The sequence below is a fragment of the Chlorocebus sabaeus genome, chromosome 8, assembly GCF_047675955.1.
Source record: "Chlorocebus sabaeus isolate Y175 chromosome 8, mChlSab1.0.hap1, whole genome shotgun sequence".
NCBI lineage: Eukaryota > Metazoa > Chordata > Mammalia > Primates > Cercopithecidae > Chlorocebus > Chlorocebus sabaeus.
In genome coordinates, this window is record NC_132911.1 from 17729224 (window position 1) to 17743536 (window position 14313).

A 14313-nucleotide genomic window follows, 5' to 3' on the forward strand; every position below is an offset into this window, starting at 1 on the left:
GTCGCCCAGGCTGGAGTGCAGTGGCGCAATCTCGGCTCACTGCAAGCTCCGCCTCCCGAGTTCACGCCATTCTCCTGCCTCAGCCTCCCGAGTAGCTGGGACTACAGGCGCCCACCACTGCGCCCGGCTAATTTTTTCTATTTTTAGTAGAGACGGGGTTTCACCATGGTCTCGATCTCCTGACCTTGTGATCCGCCCGCCTCGGCCTCCCAAAGTGCTGGGATTACAGGCTTGAGCCACCGCGCCCGGCCTGTATGTTCTTAATAGTAGTTTTCCCAGTTGTATATTTTGTATATTTTGTAAGTGTCTTCTTCCATTTTGACATCAGTCTTTTTGCTTTTCTATAGGCATCTTTTGATAAAGTTTTAAAATATAATGTATTCAAATTTGACTGAGGCCATTCACATGTTTTCAAATTTGAATAATTTGCATCAATCTCTCTCTTTTTTTTTTTTTGAGATGGAGTCTTGCTCTTTTGCCCAGGCTGGAATGCAATGGCAAGATCTCAGCTCACTGCAACCTCCACCTCTCCGGTTCAAGCGATTCTTCTGCCTCAGTCTCCTGAGTAGCTGGGACTACAGGCACATGCCACCATGCCTGGCTAATTTTTGTAATTTTTGTAGAGATGGGGTTTCACCATGTTGGCCAGGATGGTCTCAATTTCCTGACCTTGTGATCCACCCACCTCAGACTCCCAAAGTGCTGGGACTACAGGCATGAGCCACTATGCCCGGCTTCATCAATTTTTTTTTTAAATTTTTTTAATGCTTTGCATTTTTTTCCCTTTTGAAAGATATCCTTGTTTAAGAACTCCATAAATATATTACATGTTATGGGTTTTAAAGTTTAAGATTTAATATTTAAGTCTTTGAATGCTCCTGAAATTTATTTTGGGGTATGGTGAGGAGCAGAAGCAATTTCCTTCTGTCCTCCTTCCCTCCCTTCTTTCCCTTTTCATTTCTGTAAACAACTTTTCCTGCATTAATCTTTTTGGATATTTTCCATTCCTCTTTGATCTGGAATGTCACTGTATTATAAAGCAGGGTCACACACACATGTATATATATATGTACACTCTATTTTGTCTGTTTTTTAACCCTTATGTAAATATTATACTTTATTGCTATAGCTTTTTAAGTCTTGAAATCGGGTAAAGCGAATCTTCACTTTGTTATCTGGAATCATTTTTATGTTGCCAGAAATATATCCTCTAAATTTTTTTTAGTGATAATCTGTTGGGTACACACAATCTCTGTTTTTGTGTGTGAAACAAATGTCTTCATTTCACTCTCACTTTTATAAAAAAAAAACAAAAAACAAAGGCCACTGGACTGAGTATTAGAGTTTGACTCCTAGCCTGACTCTGCTTTTTAAAAAAATATGCAATTCTGTTTAATCGATTTTTATGATTTTCATAGTTTTAATTGACAAGTCATAATTGTGTATATTTATGGAGTATGTGATATTTTGATATAGGTATACAATGTGAAATCATCAAATCAAGCTAATTAACATCTCCTTTGCCTATTATTTTTATTTCAGACATTTGAAATTTAATGTCTTAATTTGTAAGATACAATGCATGATTGTTGATTATAGTCATCCTGCTGTGCAAAAGATATCAAAACGTGTTCTATCTGAAATTTTGTACCCTTTGACCAACACCCCAACTCCTCCCTTCCCATTGCTCTGGTAACCGCCAGTCTACTCTCTACTTTTGAGAGTTCAACTTTGTTAGATTCCACATATAAGCAAGGTCAGGTGATTTTTATCTTTTGGTGCTTGGCTTATTTCATTTACCTGATTGTCCTCCAGGTTCATCCATGTGGTCACATGACAGAAATTCCTTCTTTTTAAAGACCGAATAGTATTTCATTGTGTACAGATACCACATTTAAAAAATCCATTCTTTTGTGAATAATGCTGCAATGATCATGGGAGCACATGTATTTCTTTTGACATATTGATTTCAATTCCTTTGGGTATGTACCCAGAACTGGGATTGCTGGATCAAGTTCAAAGTTTACTTTTTTTTTTAGGGACTTTCACACCACTCTCCATAATGGTTGCACATTCCCACCAAAAATATACGAGAGCTCTTTTTTCTCCACATCCTTGCCAACACTTACCTTTCATATTTTTGATAAAAGCCATTTTAACAGGTATGAGGTGATAGCTGTGATTTAATTTGCATTTCTGAACACTGAACATTTTAAAATACATCATTTGGCCATTTGTATGTCTTCTTTTGAGAGATGTTTGTTCAAGAACTGCCCCCTCCTTTTTTCTTTTCTTTTTTTTCCTTTTTCTTTTTTCTTTTTTTCTTTTTCTTGAGATGGAGTCTTGCTCTGTCACCGAGGCTGAAGTGCAGTGGTGTGATCTCGGCTCATTGCAACCTCTGCCTCCCAGGTTCAAGTGATTCTCCTGCCTCAGCCTCCCAAGTAACTGAGATGATAGCCCTTTTTAAAATTGGGTTATTTGTTGTCTTGCTATTGAACTTTTTGAGTACCTCCAATATTTTGGATATAAATCCCTTATCAAGTGTATGGTTTACAAACATTTTCTCTCATTCTATAAACTGTCTCTTTGTTTCTTTTGCTGTGCAGAAGATTTTTAGTTTGATGCCATCTCATTTGTGTATTTTTGCTTTTGTTACCTGTGCTTTTGAGGTTTATTTTAAAAACATGTTGCCCAGACCAATATTGTGGAGCTTTCCCCACTATTTTCTTTTACTAGTTTTACAGTTTCAGGTCTCTCTTTTTTTTTTTTTTTGAGACAGAGTCTCGCTGTCACCCAGGCAAGAGTGCAGTGGCGTGATCTCAGCTCACTGCAACCTCTGCCTCCTGGTCCAAGCAATTATCTTGCCTCAGCCTCTTGAGTAGCTGGGATTATAGGCACCCACTTTTTTTTTTTTTTAGTAGAGACAGGGTTATACCATGTTGGCCAGGCTGGTCTCAAACTCCTGACCTCAGGCAATCCGCCCACCTCGGCCTCCCGAAGTACCAGGATTACAGGTGTGAGTCACCTCAGCCAGTTTCAGGTCTCATATTTAAGTCTTTAATCCATTTTTGTATATGGTGTGAGACAAGGATCAAAAAAAATTTTTTGCATGTGTATATAACAGCTTTCCCAGCATAATTTATCAAACAGACTGTTCTTTCTCTATGGTGTGTTCTTTGAAACTTTGCCAAAAATCAATTGACCACAGATCTGTGAGGTGATTTCTAGGCTTTCTATCCTGCTGTATTGGTAGACATGTCTTGTGTCTATGCTAGGACCATGCTGATTTGATCTCAATTGCTTTATATTTTGAAAATGAGGAGTATGCTGCCTGCAGCTTTGTTCTTTCTGTTCAGGATTGTTTTGACTATTTGTGGACTTCTGCGTTTCCATATGAATGTCTGATGTTTTCCCTATTTCTGCTAAAAATAATATTGAAATTGTAATGGGATTGCACTGAATCTGTAGATTGCTTTGGGAAGTATGGATGTTTTTATAATGACATTTTATTTTTATTTCAGGAAGTTATAGATATGGCTCAACTTCCAGATTCAAGTGTTTCTGTGAAGATATCCGCTCTCAATCTAATTGTCTCTTGTTTTAGATTATCCTAAGTATACTTTTCAGATTTTATACTTTTGCCTCTGAAGTTCATTATGTCATGCCTACATATGGATTTCTTTTGTTCATTCTATTTAAGAATCAGTGAGCTTCTTGGATTTGACAATGGTAGATGCTTTACAAATTCCAGAGATTTTTCTGCCACTATCACTTCAAATATTGCTTCTCCTTTATTCTATCTTTGTTCACTAATGAAACTTCAATTAGAAATTTGATGAATCCTACCTCCTTAAAATACCAAGGTATGTTGGCCTTTCAAAAAATTCTGTCTTCCTGCTGTATTCCGGAAATTTATTTTGAAATAGTTTTCCTATCAATTCTTTTGTTAGCATGTTAAATCTGTTGTTTGGCCCATACCTCAAGTATTTGTTTCAAATATTATTTTATGTATTTGAGAATTTCTATTTTCTCAAATCTTATTTTTCATTTTATGGCCTTTGTTTCTTACTGTTGTTTCAATCTCTATTGTTTAAGATGTCAGACATTCTCTTTTGTATTTTGAGTCTGGTAATTCTAATACTAGACTCGAGAGGTCCAGTTCTACTCATCATGATTTCTATTGGCCCTCCCTCAAGGTGAAATTTCCCTAATGTGTGTTATTTGTGTGCATGCATGTGCACACACATGTGGGCATAGTGTCTGTCTCTTCTGTGCTCATTTTCCTTGGAACTTTACAAACAGACAGAGTCCTGAGTTCAAAGTACATTACTCCAGAGAGTGTTTATATTTACGTCGTGACATGTGACTGTGGGGTGCCAAGGAAGTTCTTGGGTTGTAGTTTTTCTGGACGATATAAGGTACATGAACTCAAGAAAAAGACTTATGAAAGGGATTAGAATTATCTGTACGTTTTCTTCCCTTTTTTAGGCAAAGTCTTGCTCTGTAGCTCAAGCTGAGGTGCAATGGCATGACTGTGGCTCACTGCAACCTCCACCTCCTGGGTTCAAGCAATCCTTCTGCCTCAGCCTCCCAAGTAGCTAGGACCACAGGTGTGCACCACCATACTCAGCTACATTTTTTAGTTTTTTGTAGAGATAGGGTTTCACTATATTGCTCAGTCTGGTCTCAAACTCTTGGGTTCCTGAGATCCTCACCCCTTGGCTTCTCCCTTCTTGGCTTACTGGGATTCCAGGTGTGAGCCACTGTGCCCAGCCTCTCCACAAAATTATTTTCTTTTTCTCTGCCAAAGTAGAGGAAGATTAGTCTCACTGCTCTACTCTTCTCAGGAGCATATTTCTAATTTGCTTCTACACCAGAGATGTAGCATTTGGAAACCCAGCCTTATGAGAGGGTTTTCTATTACTATCTGCACCTTGGATGTGCTCTAGGCTTATCTTCTGCTCCCCTCATTCCTCAGCCAGGACAGTAACAGAGTTTGGCTCAGGCCATCAGTGCTCAATGACTGTCCTTGACTCTTGCTTTCTCTTTGTTTTCCACTGGTGAACATTTCCTGTTTTCTTTTCTGCTCAGAAATTGCTTTTAAATTTATTTTTAAATAATGTTTTAATCCAGCCCTTAAAATTGCTTTTGGTGGAATGGTCGTTAAAAAAGTCTGGTCTAGTGTCCTGCTGGAAACAGAAGTCTGACCACGGCTTTCTTTTTTTTTAACCTGGTGTTGAGATGGGAGCTGGTCCTTGACTTTACCCAAATTATGAGCAACTGTTTCTTACTGGAGAAGTCAAGTGTAAGCATTAAAATAGACAGGTACTGGTTGTGAAAAACAGTATCATTTTTCCTTAGGTATACTTAAAACTTCATTTATGACCCCCCCCTCCAAAAATATCTACTGATGATATCATCCACTCTCTCCCACTTTAAAGTGATTAAGATGAATTGAGATTAATGTGAGGAACAAAACAGGAGTGTGACTGGCCGCGGGAGAAGCATGTTCTCAGTACAGTCTGTTCACTGTCCCTGAACTGCCAGATGTAATGAAGTGCTTGAATATTATTCATTTATTCTCCTGGCAAAACCAAGAAAATTATTATCTTGCCAGTGTAAGAAATGTCTACTTCTAATTTTTTAGATTTGTTCTTTGTTGTTTTGCTCGTACAGGGCTGCATGAGAAAGTCCTGCCACTGGTGATAGTAGACTGGTTCCATTTTTTTATGATAAATTAGACTTATGGTCCTATTGTTTGATACCTCTTTACTATTAGTTACTTCTTCATGATACCAAGGCTGTGTCTAATTTGCAAACTGGAATATTGGCTGCTGTTCTTTTGCTTCTTTCTGTTAAACCTACTGATTCTGCATGCCTGAACTTGTGGTCCTCCAATATGATAAAAGGGTCACATGTAGATGCCTGTAATATCTGTTTCTTTTGTTTTTGTTTGTTCATTTGTTTTTAATTTCTCTGTGAGTAGTAAGTACAGTTATGGGGACTAAATTACTGTGCACAATGGGAGGGATCTTAAACTGAAAAGCTTCCAAGGCTGTCAGCACACAATGCAAATGCCCAGGCAGGCCATGTGTGAGGCAGCAGGGCTATGTGGAGTCATGGGCAACAGGGCCTCGTCACCTTTAAGGGCATTAAAATAAAACTTTTAAGAAGCACTGTGAAGGTTTTGGAAGGTTAGAACATACTCTTGATTCAGTGTATGACCCCTTAATAATGAGGTCTTTAAATCCTATTTTTATTATTCCTGAAAGACACATGTGGTTGTCCAAGTGTTCTCCATGTACACAAAAAAGTCTGGGTGGGAATGTAACTGAAAGACCTTTTCAGGTAGAAAGAACAACCTTTTCCCTATCCCTTCAACTATCTAGGTTTGCATCAAAAATATAATCTCTTCTTGAGCAGTGGTTTGTAGTTCTTCTTGAAGAGGTCCTTCACATTGCTTATAAGTTGGATTCCTACGTATTTTATTCTCTTTGAAGCAATTGTGAATGGGAGTTCACTCGATGATAAAAGAGGACACAAACAAATGGAAGAACATTCCATGCTCATAGATAGGAAGAATCAATATTGTGAAAATGCCCATACCGCCCAAGGTAATTTATAGATTCAATGCTATCCCCATCAAGCTAACAATGACTGTCTTCGCAGAATTGGAAAAAACTACTTTAAAGTTCATATGGAACCAAAAAAGAGCCTGCATTGCCAAGAAGAACAAAGCTGGAGGCATCACACTACCTGACTTCAAACTATACTACAAGGCTACAGTAACCAAAACAGCATGGTACTGGTACCAAAACAGAGATATAGACCAATGGAACAGAATAGAGCCCTCAGAAATTATACCACACATCTACAACCATCTGATCTTTGACAAACCTGGCAAAAACAAGAAATGGGGAAGGGATTCCCTATTTAATAAATGGTGCTGGGAAAATTGGCTAGCCATAAGTAGAAAGCTGAAACTGGATCCCTTCCTTACTTCTTATATAAAAATTAATTCAAGATGGATTAGAGACTTAAATGTTAGACCTAAAACCATAAAAACCCTGGAAGAAAACCTAGGTAACACCATTCAGGACACAGGCATGGGCAAGGATTTCATGTCTAAAACACCAAAAGCAATGGCAACAAAAGCCAAAATTGACAAATGGGATCTAATGAAACTAAAGAGCTTCTGCACAGCAAAAGAAACTACCATCAGAGTCAATAGGCAACCTACAGAATGGGAGAAAATTTTTGCAATCTACTCATCTGACAAAGGGCTAATATCCAGAATCTACAAAGAACTCAAACAAATTTACAAGAAAAAATCAAACAACCCCATCAAAAAGTGGGCAAAGGATATGAACAGAAACTTCTCAAAAGACGACATTTATGCAGCCAACAGATACATGAAAAAATGCTCATCATCAATTGGCCATCAGAGAAATGCAAATCAAAACCACAATGAGATACCACCTCACACCAGTTAGAATGGCAATCATTAAAAAGGAAACAACAGGTGCTGGAGAGGATGTGGAGAAATAGGAACACTTTTACACTGTTGGTGGGACTGTAAACTTGTTCAACCACTGTGGAAGACAGTGTGGCAATTCCTCAAGGATCTAGAACTAGATATACAATTTGACCCAGCCATCCCATTACTGGGTATATACCCAAAGGATTATAAATCATGCTGTTATAAAGACACATGCACACGTAGGTTTACTGCGGCACTATTCACAATAGCAAAGACTTGGACCCAACCCAAATGTCCGTCAATGATAGACTGGATTAAGAAAATGTGGCAAATATATACCATGGAATATGACGCAGCCATAAAAAAGAATGAGTTCAGGTCCTTTGTAGGGACATGGATGAAACTGGAAACCATCATTCTGAGCAAACTATCGCAAGGACAGAAAGCCAAACACCACATGCTCTCACTCATAGGTGGGAAATGAACAATTAGAACACTTGGAGACAGGGTGGGGAACATCACACACCAGGGCCTGTCGTGGCATGGGGGGAGAGAGGAGGGATAGTATTAGGAGATATACCTAACGTAAATGAAGAGTTAATGGGTGCAGCACACCAACATGGCACATGTATACATATGTAACAAATCTGTATGTTGTGTACATGTCCCCTATAACTTAAAGTACATATAAAAAAGTATAGTCTCTCTGTTCTTCAAGATGCATCTTCTCGACATTCAGGATGTTCATCTTGTTCTGCAGTTAATTGGCTCCAGGCTCAGAGTTGCCAATGCAGATGAAGCATAACTTTTCACAGTTTTCCTCAAGAATAGCATGATTTACACATCTTTTTCTTCTTTTACAAAATGAGGTTACAGGATGAGTTGGACCAATACTCACCCTAATCATAAGACTCAGAAAAGGAAACTTTCCCTGCCTATCGTCCACTCTTTGGCTAAAGCTCTTGGTCCTCATGATTGGATATATAACCTGGCCTAAAAAGCAAACATGGCTCCTTGCAAAAAACATAAACCTAGATTTAATAGTTTCTTAGTGCATAGTCTACTATCACTGCATAATAAATTATCCCCAAACTCAGGAGCTTAAAACAACCAATATTTACTACCTCATGGTTCCCATGGGTCAGGAATAGTTTACCTGAAGAGCTCTGGCTCAATGTCTCTCCTGAGGTTGTAATCAAGATGTTGGGTGGGTGCTGGCGTTCATCTGAAAGCTCAGTTTGGGAAGGATTTGCGTCCAAACTCCCTCATATGGCTATTGACTGGCTTCAGTTGCTCTCTAGCTGTTGACTGGAGACCATTTCCTTAAACCCTCAAAATCAATGAAACAAAGTAATAAATTGTTCCTATTTTAAGCCACTTGTTACTCAGCAGCAGGCAATTAACAGTGCACCCCAATCTCTTGATGTGTTGTTTTCAAGTTGGTGCTTTAGCTAAACCAGTATCCTACCAGACTGGCAGAGTATGGCAAACCTCCACCTGACCAGTCATCCTGACAACCTCATGCTCAGTCTCTGCTACTCTCACAGTCAGTCAGATCTCAGGTCTGATTTTTAGTATAGTTTAAGTTTAAGCTTCAGAGGATTCATTAAGCACTGCTGTGAAGATCTTCTGGTTTCATGCAGCACAGTAAATTTATTCTTGGCAGAACGGAGACCATCACTCTCTCTCTTCACAGTTAACCACGAGGAATTAAGTCCTTGTTGCCCCCTGGCCAGAATGTGATCCATGTGAGAACTGCTCTCAGCCATTAAAAATCTATGGTCAAGCACCTATAGTATATCAACTAAAAATAAAACTCAAGGAATTAAAACATACTACCAAAGAAAATTGCTTAATCACAAAGGAAAATAGTAAGAAAGAAAGAAAGAAAAAAGAGAGGAGTTACGAAAAAATTAGAAAAATAAAAAAAATGACAGGAGTAAGTCCTCACCTATCAATAATTATGTTAGATGTAAATGAGTTAAGTTTTCCAATTAAAAGGCATAGAGTGGGCTGGGTGCGGTGGCTCAAGCTTGTAATCTCAGCACTTTGGGAGGCCAAGGTAGGTGGATCACCTGAGGTCGGCTGTTCAAGACCAGCCTGGCCAACATGGTGAAACCTTGTGTCTACTAAAAATACAAAAAGTAGCTGGATGTGGTGGCACACACCTGTAGTCCCAGCTCCTAGGGAAGCTAAGGCAGGAGAAGCACTTGAACACAGGAGGCAGAGGTTGCAGTGAGCTGAGATTGTGCCATTGCACTCCAGGCTGGGTGACAGAAGGAGACTCCATCTCAAAAAACAAAGCAAAACAAAAAAATTCAGAGTGGTTGGATGGGTTTTTTAAAAAAACAACTTTATGCTGCCTATAAGAAACTGAATTTACCTATAAGGACACAAATCAACTGACAGGGAAGAAATGGAAAAGATATTCCATGCCATGAAAATTTAAAAAGAGTAGGAATGGCTATACTCATATCAGATAAAATACACTTTAATACAAAAGAAGTACAAAGAGACAAAAGGATCATTAGGTAATGATAAAGGAATCAATTCAGCAAGAGCATATAACATAGTAAATATATATGCTCCCAACAAAAGAGCACCCTAATATGTAAAGCAAATATTAATACATCTAATGGGACAGATACACTGCAGTACAATAATACTAGGGGACTTCCAACACCCCACTTTCAGCAATGGAAAGATCATCCTGTAAGAAAGACAACAAAGAAACATTACAGTCAAACTATACTCTGGACCAAATTGACCTAAGTGACATTTGCAGAACGTTTCATCAAATATCTGCGGAATACACATTCTTCTCATCAGCATATGGAACACTGTCCAGGATACACCATATATTAGGTGGCAAAACAAGTTTTAACACATTTTAGAAAGTCAAAGATCACATCAAGTATCTTTTCTGTTCACAATGAAATAAAACTAGAAATCAATAAGTAGAGGAACTTTGAAAACTATACAAATACATAAAAATTAAAGTATTTGCTCCTGAACAAACAATGGGTCAAAGAAGTTGAAAAGCAATTTTTAAAATTTCTTAAACAAAAATGGAAATACAACATACAAAACCCTATGAGACACAGCAAAAACAGTACTAAGATGAAAGTTTATAGCAATAAATGCCTACATGAAAAAAATAAGACTTCAAATAAACAACCTGAAAATGCACCTCAAGGAACTAGAAAAGCATGAACAAACCAAATTCAAAATTAGTAGAAGAAAAGAAATAATACCAGAACAGAAATAAATGAAATTGAGACTAAAATAATAATACAAAGGATCAACAAAATAAAAAGTTAGTTTTTGGAAAAGAATGAAATTGACAAACTTTTTACCTAGAGTACACAAAAACAGAAGACCCAAATAAACAAAATCATATTTGAAAAAGACATAACAACTGATACCACAGAAACACAGAGAATCATTAGAGACTACTGGAAACAACTATATACAAACAAATTGAGAAACCCAGAAGAAATGAATAAATTCCTGGACACATAAGACCTATCAAGATTGAAGCATGAGGACACAGAAAATCTGAACAGAACAATAATGAGTAATCAGGTTGAAGTTGTAATTAGAAATCTCCCATAAAAACAAACAAACAAATGAACAAACAAACAAACAAAAAACCAGCCCAGGAATTGATGGCTTCACTGCTGAATCCTACCATACATTTAAATAAGAACTAACACTAATTCTCCTCAAACTATTCAAAAAAATTGAAGTGAATTGAAGTGAAGGGAATACTTCCAAACTCACTATACAAGGCCAACATTACCCTGATACCAAAACTAGACAAGAACACAACAACAAAAAAGAAAACATCAGGTCAATATCCATGTTGAATGTAGTTGAGAAAATCCTCAACCAAATACTAGCAAACTGAATTCGACAACACATTAAAAAGATCATTCACGATGATTAGGTGAGATTCATCCCAGGGATGCAAACACAGCTTAAGGAACACACAAAAAGTGATATATTCCATCAACAGAATCAAAGAAAAAACCATAATCACTTCAACAGATGTTGAAAAGCATTTAAAAAATTCATATCCCTTCATGATAAAAACACAACTAACTGGGTATAGGAGGAACATACTTCAAAACAATCAGGGCTCTATATGACAAGCTTACAGCTAACATTATACTGGATAGGAAAAATGGAAAGCCTTTCTATTAAGATATGAAACAAGGCAAAGATGCCCACTTTCCTCCTTTTTATTCAACATGGTACTTGTATTCCTAGCCAGATAAATTAAGTCAGAGAAGGAAATCAAGGGCATCCACACTGGAAAGGAAGAGGTCAAATTACCCTTGTTTTCAGACAACATTATCTTATATGAAAAAAAGAAAATAAAGACTCCACCAAAAAACTCTTAGAACTGATAAACAAATTCACTAAAGTGGCAGAATACCAAGTCAACATATAAAAATTGTAATTCTATATGACAACAGTAAACAATTTGAAAAAGAAATCAAGAAATTTCATTTAAAATAGTTAAAAGAAAAGAAAATACATAATAATAAGTTTAACCAAAAAGTGAAAGATTCCTACAATGAAAACTGTAAAAAAAAAACTGATGAAAGAAATCAAAGAGGATACAAAAATGGAGTATCACATGCTCATGGATTGAAAAAATTATTTTTAAAATGTCTGTACTACACAGTGATCTGCGAATTCAATGCAATCAAAATTCCAATGACATTCTTCACAGAAATAGAACAAGCTATCATGCGCATCCCTGTGAAGAGACCACCAAACAGGCTTTGTGTGAGCAATAAAGCTTTTTAATCACCTGGGTGCAGGTGGGCTGAGTCCAAAAAGAGAGTCAGCGAAGTGAGATAAGGGTGGGGCCGTTTTATAGGATTTGGGTAGGTAAAGGAAAATTCCAGTCAAAGGGGGTTTGTTCTCTGGGGGGCAGGAGTGGGGGTCACAAGGTGCTCAGTGGTGGAGCTCTTTGAGCCAGGATGAACCAGGAAAAGGACTTTCACAAGGTAATGTCATCACTTAAGGCAAGGACCAGCCATTTTCACTTCTTTTGTGGTAGAAAGTCATCAGTTAACAGGTGATTAAGACAGAGCAGGGCATTTTCATTTCTTTTGTGATTCTTCAGTTACTTCAGGCCATCTGGGCATATACCTGCAAGTCACAGGGGATATGATGGCTTGGCTTGGGCTCAGAGGCCTGACATTCCTGCCTTCTTATATTATAAAAAGCAAAATGGAAATCCTAGACATAAAGAATAAGTGAACTAGCAAATTTAATAGAAAACATCAAGAGCAAATTGACCAAGCAGAAAAAAGAATTGGTGAGCTCAAAAACAAGATGTTTGACATTATCCTATCAGAGGAGCAAAAAGAATAAAGAAGGCCTTAAGGAATTACGGGATGCCATCAAGTGAACTAAAACTTCACACAGTAAGAGTTCTCAAAGACAGAGTAAAAGGCTTGGGAAGCATAATTAAGCAAATAATGGCTTAAAATTTCCCAAATCTTGGGAAAGATGACAACATCCAGAAAGTTCAGAGGTTGCCAATCTAATGTAACCCAGAGAAAAGTTAACCAAGACACATCATAATCAAATAAGTAAAAAACAAAGACAAAAAAGACTACTGAAAGCAGCAGAGATAAGAAACATGTCACACTCAAAAGAGCCCTAATGTGGTTTTCAGAGTATTTCTCCGCAGAAACCCTGTGGGCCAGGAGAGAATGGGATAATATAGTCAAAGTGCCAAAGTCAAAAAAGAAAACTTGCCAAACAAAAATACTTTATCAGCAAAGCTGTCTTTAAAAAATAAAGGAGAAATAAAAACTTTTTCAGACAAACAAAAGTTGAGCGAGTTCATCACTACTAGGCATGCCTTACAGGGATTACTATAGGGCATTCTTAAGCTGAGATAAAAGGCTGCTAATTGAAGAGATAGCACGTTACTCCCAAGGTTTAGGTTTTAAAAAGACAGTGGTTTCTATTTCTAACAGTGTGAACATTCTTTAAAAAACTAAAAATAGACCTATTATAGGACCCAGTAGTTCTGCTTCTGGGTATACATTCATAGGAACTAAATATATTATGTTGAAGGGATATCTGCTCTCTCATTTTAATTGCAGCACTATTCACAATAGCCAAGATATGGTGCTATTCACTTCAATCTAAATGCCCATCAATGGATGAATAAAGAATATGTGGTGTATATACACAATGGAATACTATCAGTCTTAAAAGAGGGGGAAATCCTATCACTGAAATAGGATACATGAATCTGGAGGAGATTATGCTAAGTTAAATAAGCCATACACAGAAAGACAAATATTACAAAACCTAACTTACATGCAGAATCTAACAGAGTTGAACTCATAGAAGTAGAGAGTAGAATGATGGTTACCAAAGGTTAGGGGATGGGAGCGGGGATGGAAGGAATGAAGACTTGTTGATCAGTGGGTTAAAAGTTTCAGATAGATAGGAGGAACAGGTTTTGAGATCTGCTGTCTAGCCGGGTGTCACAGTAAATAATAATGTATTATATATTTCAAAATAAACAATACATTAATTTTAAAATGTTTCACCATAAAAAAGATAGGTAACAGAGGTAATGGATATGTTAATTAACTTGATTTATTCATGCCACATTGTATACATGTATCAAAACAGCAAAATTTGCATTACCTTAACACAGTAAAAGCCATACATGAAATGCCTATAGCTAACATTATACTCAATCATAAAAAGTAGAAAACTTTTTCTTTAAGATTGAATACAATACAGGACAATCACTTTCACCACTTCTGTTCAACATAGCACTGGAAGTC